This window comes from Armigeres subalbatus, chromosome 2 (assembly GCF_024139115.2).
Source record: "Armigeres subalbatus isolate Guangzhou_Male chromosome 2, GZ_Asu_2, whole genome shotgun sequence".
In the NCBI taxonomy this organism is placed as follows: domain Eukaryota; kingdom Metazoa; phylum Arthropoda; class Insecta; order Diptera; family Culicidae; genus Armigeres; species Armigeres subalbatus.
In genome coordinates this window covers 289,588,568-289,605,096 of record NC_085140.1, presented here as the reverse complement: position 1 = coordinate 289,605,096, position 16,529 = coordinate 289,588,568, and the positions used below count along the sequence as shown (strand labels likewise).

Sequence of the window (16,529 nt, the reverse complement as noted above, 5' to 3'; positions counted from 1 at the left end):
AGAAAAGAAATCAAGCAAATATGGAGCAGTTATGCTTGTAAAAACTGATGATTGATTGGGATACTACGGCTTGTACGCGACAAAATCTGGACACCCTTCACACGTATAACTTTTGAAATACCTCATCAACGAGTGAAATATTTCGTAGAATGATAAAATGCATGTCTGTACTTTCTGAAAATATATTTCTTATAAGTGTTACAAGTAGGGTATCTGTTCCTATATCAATAACAATAAGGCAATGCGCATATGAAATGCATTGATTTCTCACCCAATAATCAAGAAAAATGAGAATAATTATGCTCGGCTCATGTAATTTTTAATTGAAAACAATTTGGTAACTTCAAAAATGAAATTTTCATCACATTATAGAAGTATTTAGCTAAATAACATCATCACCGCCATGCACCTATTTCAATAACATTCAAAAACAGTTAATCCTATGTCTGTACCTATATCAATAATACTGTTTCCAACATAAAATACGCACACTATTACTTGTGTGTATACGTAACGATATGATTGCAGTGATGCCGAATTCTTCAATGTTTTGTATTTGAGTTGAAATATAATTACAAAATTGCTGTTTTTGTTGCAGTTCTAAATCTTATCAGTTCAATTTTGTGTTTTTCATAATTTATCTTTTCGATATCATTTATTTTACAAGCATAAGAATTGAATTTCACAGTGAAAGTTCATTCAAGCGCTTTGAAATAAAAATCTAGGTCGGCAACCCTTGAGAGTACTGCAAGCCATGTAAACAGTTTGGAATACGGACCAGGATAATTTAGACGTTGTTCGAAATAAACCTATATCAAACTATAGGAAATCGCGTTGGTTTTTGAAATATAATTATATTCATAGTGAAAATGTGATGTGCTTTATGTGCTGTGAAGTGAATTTTGAAGAAATAGAATTGTTTCAGCTTGAAATTGAGTGGAAAACAACGGCGTGAAAACAGATGAATCTGCTAGTAGCAAAGAAGCAGTGCATCAAACCATCAGTTCAGAGGTAGGAAAATGAAAATAAAAGTACTTTATGATTTTATCTTTCAACCATTTGATTCTTGTGAATTAAACAATTACTTAAACAAAATCTTGAATAATATTCCAAATATTCAAGAATGTGTTCCATCCATTATTGTGTACATACGATGTGAGAAATTGTAAATAAATTGATTTTTTATTTGGTTTATCGACGGTTGGGATTAATATACGGGCTGTTATTAATATGGGAACAGATACCCTATTTAGTGAATAGGGGAACGTCCTCAAATTATGTAATGCTTAGAGGGGGCAGAGGGGTTCATTGAAGTGTGACGACCCATACAAAAATTGCATATGCTTCATACAAAAAGTTTGACATAGGGGAGGGGGGATGAACCATTTTTTATGTTACGTGATTAATAGATCTTTCCTAATGGCGTCGAAGGAACTGCAGATTCGGAATTGTGGAATTGTGTTGTCATTGACTTTTCTCGCAAATTTCTCATTAATTAGGATCGCTCTCATCTAACTATCACAGGGACCTGGTAGAGCTCCGCGCCTTCTATTGAATGGAAGTGGAAAATACCGTGAGCAGGCTCTAATCTTCCTGGAATCAGCGAAAAAAGTCAATGTTCACGTTTGCGACTTTCGCCCTTATGAAACAACAATGTCAATTTTCACGATAGGGTAAGTAGTTCAAGCAGAAAACTAAAAACGTATCTGTTGATGTAAAAGTAGACGAGAATACTCAATTTTACGTATGGGAGCATCCATAAATTACGTAATGCTTGGAGGGAGAGGGGGAGTTGACAAAAGTGTTACAATCCATACAAAAATTTTAGAGACTTCAACAAAAAGTGTGACATAAGAGGGAATGGGAGGGGGGTTAAAAATGGTCAATTTTTGCGTTACGTAATTTATGAAACTTCCCTATATTGTAATTCGCATTGATTGTTTATCTGAATAAAACTTCTCTATTTATCCATTACAACACCTTTTATTCATCCGGATTCTATTTATAATGAGGAAAACCCAGATTAATCCATCTAGCGGTGATAATGCCTTTCTTGCTCATTATAAAATGTTTCGAGACAAGTATTTTAGAGAGATCAAAATTACATAAATATAAAGCAATTATTGGTTTTTGACTATCATATAGACTTCCGAAACATTTGAAATAACTCTTATTATTCTGTAGATTTCCAAATTCTTGAAATAATTCATTATAAGCAACATGCGATGAAAATTATTAGTTGTCTTCAGTATTTTTTCTGAGAAAAAAGTGCGGCAAAATTGGATCAGAAATAAATCATATCAAAACTTTTATATAATCGGGTGAAGACAAAACTAGGATCAGACAAAATTTGAATATGTTAAAAATCGGGTCATCGCATATTCATTTACAGACTGATGCTATAACAATTTCATTGCAAAGAATTAAAAATAATCTTATTAGGAGCTGAGTTGTAAACACATAATCAATCAGAAGTATAGATAGTAGAATCTATAGATGAGCGAAAGCACGGCTGAGTTGATTTTTTTGCCCGTGCACACGTGCATATGACGTCACAGCCCTTAACGTTTCCATTGAAATCGTGACGTCATGCTCGTTTGGAGACACGTTTGACAGTTCGTTTGGAGACAGAGGATTTATCTTCGCTCATCTATATATTCCACTATCTATAATCAGAAGCATTCATCCATTTTTGAAAGAATAGAAGCTAAAAAAAGTTTCTTTTTCATATTGTGTGTTCCAATTCTCGAATAAAAATCACAGTATCACAGTAATTGAGACACTGAAACAAATGTCCAATGAAATAATTTCCAATTCTAGATAAAATCGTTACAATCTGCTGATGTAGATGCAGAAATTTCGGATAATAAAAAAGAATTCCACTAGTTAAAAAAAACTTAGCATTCATCTGATGATTTTGAAATAGCTTAAAATTACAAAACCGCAACAATACGACGATATGAGAGCATGCTTTACAATAATCGAGCATGTATTCATTTTGAATAAAAAAAAACCCAGATTAATCCACCTAGCGGTGATGGTGCCTTTCTCGTTTTTTTGGAGTGAGTAATTTCTATGCACTTTTGGTATAAAAAAAAGAATTTTGGCCATAACTTCTGAGCCCATAGTTCGATCTGGCCAATTTTCAATACGAAACAATGGGACAGGATTCTGCGTCGATTGCAACTTGTTGTGAGCAAATCGGCTGAGGGTAAGTGCCTAGAATGAGTGAGATTTTTTTTGTAAAAAAATGTATTTTGGCCATAACTCCGAATCCCAAAGTTCGATTACGCCAATTTTCAATACGAAACAATGGGACAAGATTCTGCGTCGTATGCAACTTGTTGCGAGCAAATCCGTTTAAGATAAGTGCCTGGAAAATGAGTGAGATTATTTTGCGCACACACATACACACTGCCCTGTGGTCGAACTCGATCCTTTTATCGAACAAGTGGCCGCGTGAAGAACAACATGGTATCGTCGCTTTCGCGGCGTCGGTCAACCGGGCGGGTTCCGAGCCCGAGGACGGACAGGGGTCCTCGTCAAGGCTGGGGCAGGCGTAGGCACCGCGTCGGCAAGTCCCTCTGTGTGCTGGCATTTAGGCCCTATCGCAGAGAGGTCAATTTGGGGTGCACGCGGCATCATCATTCTTGATACCAGTCGTGCAGAGGGAAGCAGGCGCGAAGTCGACCCTTCCCACCTTCCGAGGACATAGGGCGTGGTAAGACCACCTGGAAAGCCGGCAATGCGCTGGCACGATACCATGGTGTTCTTTTAAAAACGCACACACAGACATCACCTTAATTCGTCGAGCTGAGTCGATCGGTATATAACACTATGGGTCTCCGGGACTCCTATAAAAAGTTCGTTTTTGGAGCGAACATATAGCCTTTACGTATACTTTGTATACGAGAAAGGCAAAAATAAATTTTGGCCATAACTTCGAAACCCATAGTCCGATTGGGCCAATTTTCAATACGAAACAATTGGGCAAGATTCTACGTCGAATGAAACTTGTTGCGAATAAATTAGCTAAGAATTAGTGCCTAAAAAGTGAGTGAGAATTTTTCTCATAAAAAAATAATTTTGGCCATAATTTCTACGTCGAATTAGTGCCAAAAAAGCGAGTGAGATTTTTTCTCATAAAAAAAATATATTTTGGCCATTAATTCTACGTCGAATGAAACTTGTTGCGAGCAAATCGATTAAAGATAAGTGCCTGAAAAATGAGTGAGATTATTTTGCGCACACACATACACACACACACATACACACACACACATACACACACGCACACACAGACATCACCTCAATTCGTCGAGCTGATTCGATCGGTATACAACACTATGGGTCTCCGGGACTCCTATCAAAAGTTCGTTTTTGGAGCGAACATATAGCCTTTACGTATAATTTGTATACGAGAAAAGCAAAAAATATATTTGGCCATAACTCCGAATCCCATAGTCCGATTCCGCCAATTTTCAATACGAAACAATGGGACGAGATTTCGCGTCGAATGCAACTTGTTGCGAGAAAATCCGTTAAAGATAAGTGCCTGAAAAATGAGTGAGAATTTTGTACGTGTTCTTATGTAAAAAATGAATTTTGGCCATAATTCCGAAACCCATAGTCCGATTGGGCCAATTTTCAATACGAAACAATTGGGCAAGATTCTACGTCGAATGAAACTTATTGCGAGTAAATCAGCTAAGAGTAAGTGCCTAAAAAGTGAGTGAGAATTTTTCTTATAAAAAAATATATTTTGGCCATAACTCCGAATCCCATAGTCCGATTCCGCCAATTTTCAATACGAAACAATGGGACAAGATTCCGCGTCGAATGCAACTTGTTGCGAGAAAATCCGTTAAAGATAAGTACCTGAAAAATGAGTGAGAATTTTGTACGTGTTCTTATGTAAAAAAATGAATTTTGGCCATAACTTCGAAACCCATAGTCCGATTGGGCCAATTTTCAATACGAAACAATTGGGCAAGATTATACGTCGAATGCAACTTGTTGCGAGTAAATCAGCTAAGAGTAAGTGCCTAAAAAGTGAGTGAGAATTTTTCTTATACATAAATATATTTTGGCCATAACTTCGAAACCCATAGTCCGATTGGGCCAATTTTCAATACGAAACAATGGGACAAGATTCTACGTCGAATGAAACTTGTTGCGAGCAAATCGGTTAAGGATAAGTGCCTGAAAAATGAGTGAGATTATTTTGCGCACACACATACACCCACACATACACACACACACAGACATCACCTCAATCCGTCGAGCTGAGTCGATCGGTATATAACACTATGGGTCTCCGGGGCTCCTCTCAAAAGTTCGTTTTTGGAGCGAACATATAGCCTTTACGTATACTTTGTATACGAGAAAGGCAAAAACGGAAGCACTGGCCACCACCTCGTTGAAGCAACCCCAAGTAGCACCGAAAACATAACTTTGATTAGGCGTATATGAAATTAGTCTAAAACTAGTCGTTGAAGTGCACGACAAAACAAATATATCACAAAGTTGTCTGGACAGTCAATTCAACATTACTTGTTTGTAGCAAACTAGATCTTTTCCAGTCTTGATATCATTGAGCCACAAGAAGTTCGTTTTGAGTAAAATGTTAGTCTTTTCCTGGTATGCGCAAACAAGTTTTGTAGCATTTGTATACTGCAATGAACTTCTATACAAAATGTTTCTTGGAATGCATTTCTAGAACCTTTTTGGTACATATTTTTTTACATCGGATAGCTTGCGCTAATTATTTTGATTGTATTCTCTGAAAAATAAGACGGGAACGAAACACTTCAGAACAAATTTAATTATTAGTTTCGTCTTCACAATGTTAATTATAAAAAGGTGTTACTGAAGAGTAGCGGCAGTTCGTTTTATATGTACGACATTTCTCAGATTCTTTTATAGCAAAGACATAAAGGCAAACAAGTATCATTGGGGTTATTTACATTTGAATTTGAAAATTTATGTTCTCGAATAGTTATAAGTTTTTAACGACGAGATTTGTGTAAGCAAATTTAGTATAGGGCAAAATGTTCGCGGCCAATACTTCGTGGATTTGAGTTCGATTCTCTAAATAGCCATAAGTGTTTTTTTGCACTACATATATGTTTCAATTTGTTTCTTGAAACATATTTTGAAACCAAAGAAAAACTATGTTGCATAGGCTCCACCTTCTGCGCTTTTTCAGTCTTACAGAAGTATAAAATAGAGTCTCTAATATTAAGACACAATACTTGTGCGTTTGTCGTACAAAAGCAATATTATATCATATGGAACAAATTGTGTTACTTGGGACTGACTGAAGAAACAACAAGGCAGACGCAATTTTGTCACGTCCTATCCGCAATTGTCACATCCTATCCGTAGTGTACAGCAAATAACAAATTGGTAAAGGAACTATATTAAACCTTAAATTTTCGTAAATATCATTAATAGTACATGGAGAAAATCAAAAGCTCGCATAGATTTAAAAAGTTCCACCAAACACGCATTCAAAATCACAAGCGATGATCTGGCATATTTTATTCTATGCTTGCTGCGATTGCTGCGAAAATTGAATTGAACGAGAATAAAGCCAATTTCAAACAAAATCAGGTCACTCAGGCGGCGCACAACTGTCATTTTTATTATTTCACGCATGCTGCATGCATGCACGCAGCAAAGCTAAATCAACCAAATTGTGCGCCGCCTCCGTATCGAGTGGTGTACCCTCGAAAACGCGACCACTTTGAAACTTGGATTCCGTGAGGAGTGACCTTAAAGAAGGCTATCTCATTATTTTTGGTTCGAATAGAATGGTCCCACCCAATAATGAATTTTCATATGAATTGATTGTGACACGTTAAGTGATCCAGCAGGATGGTTTTCGCGATGAACAACAACAGCAGCAACCTACAAAACCAACTAGGAATTGGGATGCACCAGCAGCACAAGGTCTTTATGATCCACAAAACGAGCATTGGTTTTATCGTCTGGATCGAAGGAAAGGCCAATTATAAGATCTTACGCGATGCCCAAATGCTGGCGATCTGTATAAACCATCACGGCGCTTGCGCCTCGAATAACGATACCGGTGACGGTGCCGATGTATGCACTTCGATTCCGTTCAACCTCTACGCTCAAGATCTTGCATCCCATGGCATCCAACTACCGGAACTAAGTAGGTCGCTACGCCTCCGGCATTTTCTACCTGGACAAGAACACTCACGAAGAGGCCAAAAAGGACTTCAGTACGTTGGCAGAGAGCTTGGGAATACATATGCTTTGTTGGTGTGATGTTCCGACCAACCAGGACGAACCTCTCTCCCAGTACGCCTTCGTTACGGCCGATGTCGACGAGGAAACGTTCAAACGACAGGTTTTGTTCTGCGTAAGCGAGCAGCCCACGCATTGGTTCGTCCAGGTCGTCGCTTCTACATCTGTTCTCTGTCGACCAAGACCATCGTCTGAAAGGGGCTGTTTACGTCCGATCAGTTCTGGGAGTATTATCTTGATCTCAAGAATCCGAAATTCTTTACCTACTTGGCGCTGGTGCACACCCGTTTCACATACGCTACAGGTTTTGGCGCACAACGGAGAAATCAACACCCTGCGTGGTAATGTGAACCGCATGAAGGCTTGCGAGTAGAGGTGTGCGTCGCCGCCGACGGTTTTTAGCACGGCGCCGCAGCCGAGATTTTTGCGTCCGCGCGCCGCCGTTTCAATTTTGTCACGTCACTGATCTATAATTTTCCCCGCCGATTCAAATTTTCAGTGGAAACTCCGAAGATTCAGTGCAATTTCCTTATAATTTCCTGATAGATCTCTACAACATCACGTTGAAACTCCAGAGAATTTTTCGTGAAGATACCAATTATTTCCATTAAAATTCCATACAATTTCCTGTTCAAATTTCGAAAAGCTTTCCGTAGAAACTGAGCGTGAAAATTGCGAAGGAGTTCCCGTTGAAATCCAAAAAAATCTAATTGAAATTGAATTTTTGAACAGAAAAGAGTCGTTCGGCAGAAAGCCACAAGGCTGAAAGCTGTTAGGCCGAATGTGTCGTTTAACCGAAAAGACTATTTGGTAGAAGCCTTCCCGAGCAAATCGATAACTTTTTTTAATGCTGTGAAATCCTCGATTAGGTTTAGGATATCTTTTTGATCGTTTTAACGGTTAAAATAACAAAACGTAATAGCAGAAATATCTTACTGTGACATTCAATCATAAACTATTCCTTAATTGAATGTGATTGGCTTTTTCGGTGACATCGTCACCGAAAAAAGCCAATCAATTTCAATTGATGAATTCCACGGTGATTAGCGAAACTACTAGGGTATCCAATCATGGTTTGAATCAAAAGGCGGGTTTCAGATGAGCCGTCAAAATAAAGTTGATTTATTTCATTAAAGGGACATGTTAGAACTGCGATTTCTAGTTTGTATGGAAGCATAGTTCATTATCTTTCTAAAAACATCCTGAGTGCACATATTATGCTTAGTTTCATCGAAAAAACTTAATAATTACATAACTTTGATTCGTACCATGGTTTGAACTAAATTCGTACCATGCTTTGAACTACTGCAGCAGCCAGCAGCTCCTACACAGAAATAAATAATGAAAAGTAAACAGCGCGTAAAACTTGAGATGCGGAATTTACACTATTCTACGCGGAAATGGACCTCTTCCTAACAAGTTTGCTTACAACTTGCAAGCAATATTGACGATTCACGTCAAATATTGTATACATTTAGGCTAAATCACCCGTGAAATTAAGCTAATAATGGTGTTCCATTTATGTGCATCATCTTTAGCGTAAATTTCAGTGGATTTTTCTATCTGTGTAAATATAATACTAATCACTTGCATGAAACGCTGAGGAAATCTGTAGAAAAGCAAATTTGTTTTACTATTCATCTTCTCGCATTCAATTAGTAACTCGAAACGTGTGAAAATCGTCTGAATTATCGATATGAAAATTGCGATTTTTTCATATTGGAAATGTAAACAAAATGCTCCAGCTAGGCGCATGCAGCGCTCCTAGCGGACAGCAGCAGAGCATGACTGCATTTACAAGTTCAAACCATGGTACGAATTTAGTTCAAACCATGGTCAGTTTTTACCTTGCATAATTGTTACTACTTTAACTATTTAAAACTGTTTCTCAATTGTATGATGACGTCAATCGATTACAGATGAAAATAGCGTTCTTTTGATATATTCACAGAAAAAAAATATGAAAAATAAACAGCGCGTAAAATTTGACATGCGGAAATTTACGCTATTCTACGCTGAAATGGTCCTCTTTCTAACAAGATTGCTTACAACTTGTATGCAATATTGATGATTCACGACAAATATTGTATACATTTAGGTTATATACCGTTTGGAATTACGCTAATAATGGCGTTCCATCTATGTGCATGATTTTTAGCGTAAATTTCAGTGGATTTTTCTATCTGTGTTGATCTCACTCCTGTGTCATAAAATGCGTCCTTTACGAGATTTTTGAAATTATGCCACTGGTGGGGGGGATTTTGCGCAAATTCATGACGTTTTTAAATCGCTTTATTTTATTACTTAAACAATATGTATGAATGTTTAAATAAACTCTATCACTTCCAGTATACCTAAATATTCCATTCATACTGTTTTAGGTTCATTTCCTGCTAATGAGATGGTAATACTGATTTCAAAATGGTTCAAACCATGATACGCTTTTCACTAGTTCAAACCATGATTGGATACCCTACTGCTGTCGATGAGAGCAAATCGAAAACTTATTTTTATATTGGTTTCCGATAACAAAATAAATACACAGTTTGATGTCATATTATTCAATTTAGTAATCTACAGCAAAATGAGATCAAAATATGTTATCAATCATGATGATTTATACATATTTGAAAACAAATTATGACTCAAGATGTCAAAATCAGCATATATTTTCTATATGATCTCATTATGTTTTAAGATTTAAGACTTCGCTAGGATATACTTTGGATATTTTCAAGACAATAACGGGAGAATATTTTGAATTTCGCTCCAAAATTTTGATGAAAGACTTCCAGTTTTTCCAGAATATTTATTTGAAAATTATTTTCAGATTTTTCACGGGAACGGGAACTACTTTCAAGTTTCGAGAACTTTTTGGAATTACCAAGCGGAGCTCTTTAGATTGACCAAGGAAAATTGTTTGGGAGTTACATGAGCATCTCTTCAGAGTTCTTACGGGAAGTTGTTTCAAATTTCAACAGGAAAATAATCGGAATATTCACGGAAAGTTCCTATTGAGTATTCTGTGAAATTCACACAGAAGACTGGTAAAAGAGATGCTTTACATTGACTTTCCCAATATAGAGTATATAAGACGGTTAATTTTTTTTCATCCTTTATTAGAGTGATTTTTTGGCAGGTACAATTTCATCACTAAACGGCTAGTTTGGTATACCAACTTTAAAACATCGAAAAAATGCTCGGTATTTTTGACGATTTTTTTGGATTTCTTCAGAAAATTCTTTCTATTTTCGTTTAGAAATTCTTGGTAAGTTCCATTGACCGAAAACGACAGACGGCCGAACTGGCAATTTGGCCGAAAAAGCCGTTTGCCCTAACAGGTTGTCCGGCTGAAACGATCGTTGGCAAAAATGCCATTTTGCAGAAATTGTTTTTTGACAGAATGGGCTATTTGGCCGAAAAGTCATTTGGTGCAACGGGTAATACGGCCTAATTTCAATGACTGATCCTCGTACTGAACGGGTAATATGGTCAGAAATGGCCATTTGTTTGGCGAAATGGTCTTTTTGTCTATTGACCATTGAACAAAATTCCGTGGCCTCTCTCGCCAGTCGATACTGGCCTTTAGGCCAAAAGACATCTAACCAGGTACCATTTAGCAAAACTAAACGTTTCACGGAAACTGTTATCAGGTCAAAACTGGTTTGACCGAAAATGTAGTTTGGCCGAAAGCAATGGCTGTGGAAATGGCAAAAGGAAAATTTGAGCAGACTTGTAAAAAGTTGTTACCCTACAGGTCATTTGGCTGAATATGCCGTTTGGATGAAAAAATTGTTTGACCGAATATAGATCATTTGACCAAAATGCCAAATATGACCAACAATATAAAAAAATGTCATTCTGTAGAAAGAGCCACTTGGCCCTAGAATGTACTTTCTGCAACCTTCTTTGAAAAGTGTTGTTCGGCCGAATTGATCATTTTGCCAAAAAGACGTTTATCCGAATAGGTCATTGACAGAAAATGCCGTTCGGCCAGAAGAGTTGTTTTGCAGAAAGGACATTTTTGGGCCAAATTATGATTCCTACCAAACGGCATTTTCGGTCAAATGATCTATTCGGTTAAACCATTTTTTTCGGCCAAATTATCAGTTCGGCTGAATGTCCATTTCGGCTGTATGTCGTTTTCGGTCAAACTACATTTATGGTCAAACCATTTTTGACCTGATAACAGTTTCGGATAAACGTTCAATTCAGCTTAATGGGAAGTGGTTAGATGGCTTTTGGCTTAAAGGCCCGTATCAACTTAAAAAGTGCCGGAGATGAGCCAGCCTTGGGCTGAAAGTCTCCTAAATAAAGACAAAAAAAAACTTAAAAAGTAGAGAGGTTACGAAATTTCGATGAATGCTCGTTTGACAATTAACCTTTTCAACGTAAATGTCATTTTGGATTAAATTACTCGTTCTGATATCGACATTTGGGCGTATAAACTTTTGGCTTTTGGCTCGGACAAATATTCCATTCTGCCAAACGACCGATTCGGCCAGACAGCATTTTTGGGCTGATGTCCTATTCGACCAAACGACCTGTTAGGGCAATCGACTATTTGGGCCAAATTACCAGTTCGGCCGTCTGTCACTTGCGGCCAATGGGATTTTCCAAAAATTTCTTATGGACAATACACTAGTCGTTCGATAACTGCAACATGTTTTCGTTTCAGTTAGCGAATGGCGTTCGATAACTGCGACGCATTCTAGACGGCAAACAATTGTCAGACGATGTCAGAATAAAAGTGCACCTGATTTTTCAGCGCTATGCAGCTATCATCGACTTTGACATCGTTTTGAAGCTCAGCTGTCCGATAAACTGCAAAACTGATGTAACTATCGAAATGCTGTTAAAAGCATTGCAGTTAAATTACTTTCAGTTATTGAACGTCTAATGTACAAAGAATTTTCCGTAGCAATCCAATAATTTCGAACAATTTTTCGTTGAGACATTTTGAACAATCCTCCGCGGAATTTCCTAAGAAGTTTCCGTTAAACTTACGGACAATTTCTCGTGAACATTCCAGAGAGTTTTTCTTGAAAACTCTCCGCGGAAAAGCTCAAGAATTTACTGTTTTATCGTTGGCCATGCCAAACTATCCGTCTTTATTATTCTAGACTGAGAAAGCCAACGGTTAAGCACCCATTCTACCAACAGCACTCTCCTACAATTATCAAGAATTTTCTGTGAAAATTTCGAAGAATACTCAACAGAAACTTTTCGTAAATTTCTGAAGTTTTCCTGTTGAAGTTAAGAACAATTTTTGTGAAAATTTTGAAGTTCATTATGTAAATTGCGACGATTTTTTTTGCTGAAATCCCAAACAACTTCATTTGGGAAATACAAAGACCTTCTAATCTTCTAATTCCAAAGATTGCTCGAAAATATTTTCCAAATTTTGGAAAAAATAGTTCATTAGATGTTTCATGCGAAATTTAAAAGATTCTTCTCTTAATATCTTGAAAATAAATTAAATGAAAATGAAATTTAAAAGATTTTTTTTTAAATATCTTGAAAATGTCCCGAAAAAATGCAAAAAAAAATCTTAGAAAAACGTAATGAAAAAATCGCCAGAGCCGATTCACACCGCCGCCGCCGGTTAAAATGGCTTTCGGCGTGACGCCGAAAACGCCGCCACCACCGACCAAAATTTTGACAAACGCCGTCGCCGACGAATATCGGACCGGCGCACACCTCTACTCGCGAGGGTGTCATGAAAAGCGAGCAATACGGCGACGAGTTGAAGAAGTGGTCGAACCGAATTTGTCAGATTCGGGTTCATGTGATTGCGTGCTGGAGTTCCTGACGCAAGTCTAAGCGTGGCAGAACGATCGCACCATGCCGCTAGCAGTAGTACGGCTACACAAACGAGACCATCCACATGCTGCTTCTTCCCATGATAAACAACAAGAAGGAGAACCCTCGATTACATGGGTAACGATCCTTCGTTAGCATATCTTTCCACATTCCATTTTAATGCTTTATTGCTAAAAATTTAATGCTTCAATCAACTGTTCGCCCAAGTTACTCAGATCAATTCTTTCCGTGATAAAATCGTCATGTCTTTACAGCCTCCCGTAGGACCTGAAGCCAACTTGTTGCAAGCCAACCCCTCACAGGTTCAGCGCATCTGTTTGGAGACCCTGAAGCGGAACGTACACCGTGGCTGGAAGACCAAGGTGATCGATAATATCACGTTCCCGGCTAAAGAGGCCCAAAATGCCGCCCAGGGAGGTTATCAGGTTGCTGACGCTATCGGACCGTGCATCGAGCAAGAATCGTGCCCCAGTATCGGCACTGCTTTCTCTAGGGGCAGTACATCATCATCTGATCGAAACGCGTCAACGCATGATGGTCAGCCTTGTGATAGAAATAGCTGAAGCTCGGGAGGTCCTCCATATATGTGTGCTTCTTGAATATGACGCTGCGCTATTTATGAAACAGTTATCGTTACGAGTAACGACGCAAATCTATGAATCTTACGTCCAAGCCATTGAGACAGACGTATTCTGAAAGTTATGGCCAATATTGGTATTTCGACAATCTTGCAAAGGAGCGCAGATTTTTGAAGCCGTTGGTATGGGGTCTGATGTCATAGATTTCTGCTCCCGAGGAACTAAATCTCGTATTGGAACTTGGAACTACTGGCTCAGGAAGACTCCAGCGGCATGCGTTAGTGTATGCTAACCACGCTGCGGATATGAAAATCTTGCGTAGCCCTGGTCAATATCACTGGCGACCTGGCGGGGAAGGTCATATCAATGAGCCAGCTCTGCTGGAAGCGTCCATCAATGAAAACAAGGGAACTTATGCACGTTTTAGGGATACAACTATGAAGAGTGTGCAGCAGTGCGCCTTGCGTGGACAGTTGGAATTCATTCAAGGGCGTACAAAATTGACATCTCTGGGGTGGAGCCTGCTACCGAAATCGTGGAGCGCTACCCCACCGGAGCTATGAGCTTTGGTAGTATTTCATTGGAAGCACATTCCACCTTAGCTGTCAACATGAACCGGATTGGTGGCAAGAGTAACACTGGTGAAGGTGGAGAAAATTCCGATCGTTATTTGAACCAGGATCCACAGAATCACAAGCGAACTGCTATTAAGTCGCCTCGGGTCGTTTTAGCCTCACTGCAACCTACTACGCGGATGATCTGCAAACAAAGATGGTTCAATGAGCTAAGCCTGGCGAAAGTGAAGAGCTACCGGGTTACAAAGTTTCGGTTGATATTGCCAAGACTCGACACTATGTGGCAGGAGTAGGTTTGATTTCTTGATTTCTCCTTTGCTCGCAAGGCTAACTGGAGACCCTTATCCCTTATTAGTTCATTATTCCTTATTTCTCACTTATACTGACTACTCACACCTGAACCCTAATTCCTCACTTCTCATTTCAAAATAAATGAAATAATGGATTTCTCACTTCTCATTATACTTTTCTTACTTTTCACTTCTCATCTATCAATTTTCATTATTTATTATTTACTTCCCTCTCCTAATACCCTTTTTTCCGCTAATCACTTATAAATTCTCATTTCTCACTTTTCACATCTAACGTCTCAAAAGTCAATTTTCACTACTTACTTATTTCTTTTCACCTCATACTTTGACTTCTGTCTACTCACATCTCACTTTTTATTTCTGCAATTCTCACTGCTACCTTCCCACTTCTCATATTTCGAAGATTATTTTTTCAACTGTGCGATCAAATTGCAGTTGGCCAAATAACATTCGTTTATACAACGTTCGTTTATACAGCCCGACACCGGCAAATGAATGCGAACGATTTTTTGCAACACTGCTTATAAGTGTTCTAAATACATAGGTGCTAAAAATATTATGAAGGTCAATTGGGCTTCCGAGCTCGACAAAAATGCTTGAATGGATCTTCCTTCAGATTCCGGATGATGATGACTATTCCAATATTGATTTTAATTGGAACGGCTTAATATGATGCTTACTCGATTCCCCCTTTCTCTCGGTTTCACTTGATCGCATAATTAATTGCTTATTTCAATACGTTCAACATTTATTATGATTGATTTCAATATTTATTAAATCCCCACAGTTCAAGCTCTTCACCAGAGCCATTCTTTTATATCGGCCGGTTGTGGGTTGCTGCATTGCAGTTGCGTGGTCAGTTAGCCTATCGACCGTTCTGCAAAATTTATGAAGACGAATGAATGTTGTGATCCGAGCCTGGTAAGGATCCAATCCCTTCGGCAGCACTGGAAAGTGCGGAGGATGTCTCACAATAATCATTTGCAACGTCACAGCAGGAGGGTGATCCGTTGCGTTTTACTTATTACCTCCCCCGCATGTGGCTGGTTTTGGCAGTGCACCACAAGCTACAGTGGTTTCCTCTCAAGCAGCTGATGGTCAAAGTTCTAAAATCAGATGAAAACGATTGATATGGCTGTGTTATAGTTTTTGGTGCAGTGTCTGATTTCGATATCCATATCTGATCTACAGTCACTCTCAAAATTGAGCGTGCAGCATGGATTAGATGAATATATTCGAAAATTCTAAAGAAAATTTAATTGTTGGCTCGGTTGTTTTCAATGCATTTCAATATTCATCCATTCCTTTAATGTATGCGTAAATAAAATGGTTGAAATTTTTTCTCTAAAGTTCATTTATTTGAAAATAATCTCAAAATACGTCTATTAGATGTGACAAAATTGAGCGTACAGCAATTTTTATTCTATAAAATTTCTTAATATAAACACGATTAATGTATTTTAATATTGTTTTTTCATGATTATTATATTATTATAATAATAATAAACATCCGCTACTTAAACATTCAATGTTTTGGAATTAAACCATGTTTTAATCAAAATGGCGAACAAGGAAGATGTATAAACAATGCTATTTAACAATTCAATGCTGCTGGGCAAAATAGATGCGTTAAGATATGGATTTCACCGGCATCGCGTCTTATATATGATAGATAATCGAAATCGAGCGAGACATCATTTTAAAGCATATATTTGGCCCAGCAGCATTGAATTGTTAAATAGCATTGTTTATACATCTTACTTGTTCGCCATTTTGATTAAAACATGGTTTAATTCCAAAACATTGAATGTTTTTGTAGCGGAAGATTATTATTATTAATATAATCATGAAAAAACAATATTAAAATACATTAATCGTGTTTATATAAAGAAATTTTTTAGAATAAAAATTGCTGTACGCTCAATTTTGTCACATCTAATAGGCGTATTTTGAGATTATTTTTAAGT

The 16,529-nt window shown here is 37.8% G+C and overlaps 1 pseudogene; it reads left to right on the top strand.

The window, feature by feature from the left end:
* The first annotated feature begins 6,815 nt into the window (after nucleotides 1-6,815).
* On the top strand, nucleotides 6,816-14,558 carry LOC134209798 (uncharacterized; annotated as a pseudogene).
* The last annotated feature ends 1,971 nt before the right edge of the window (nucleotides 14,559-16,529 follow it).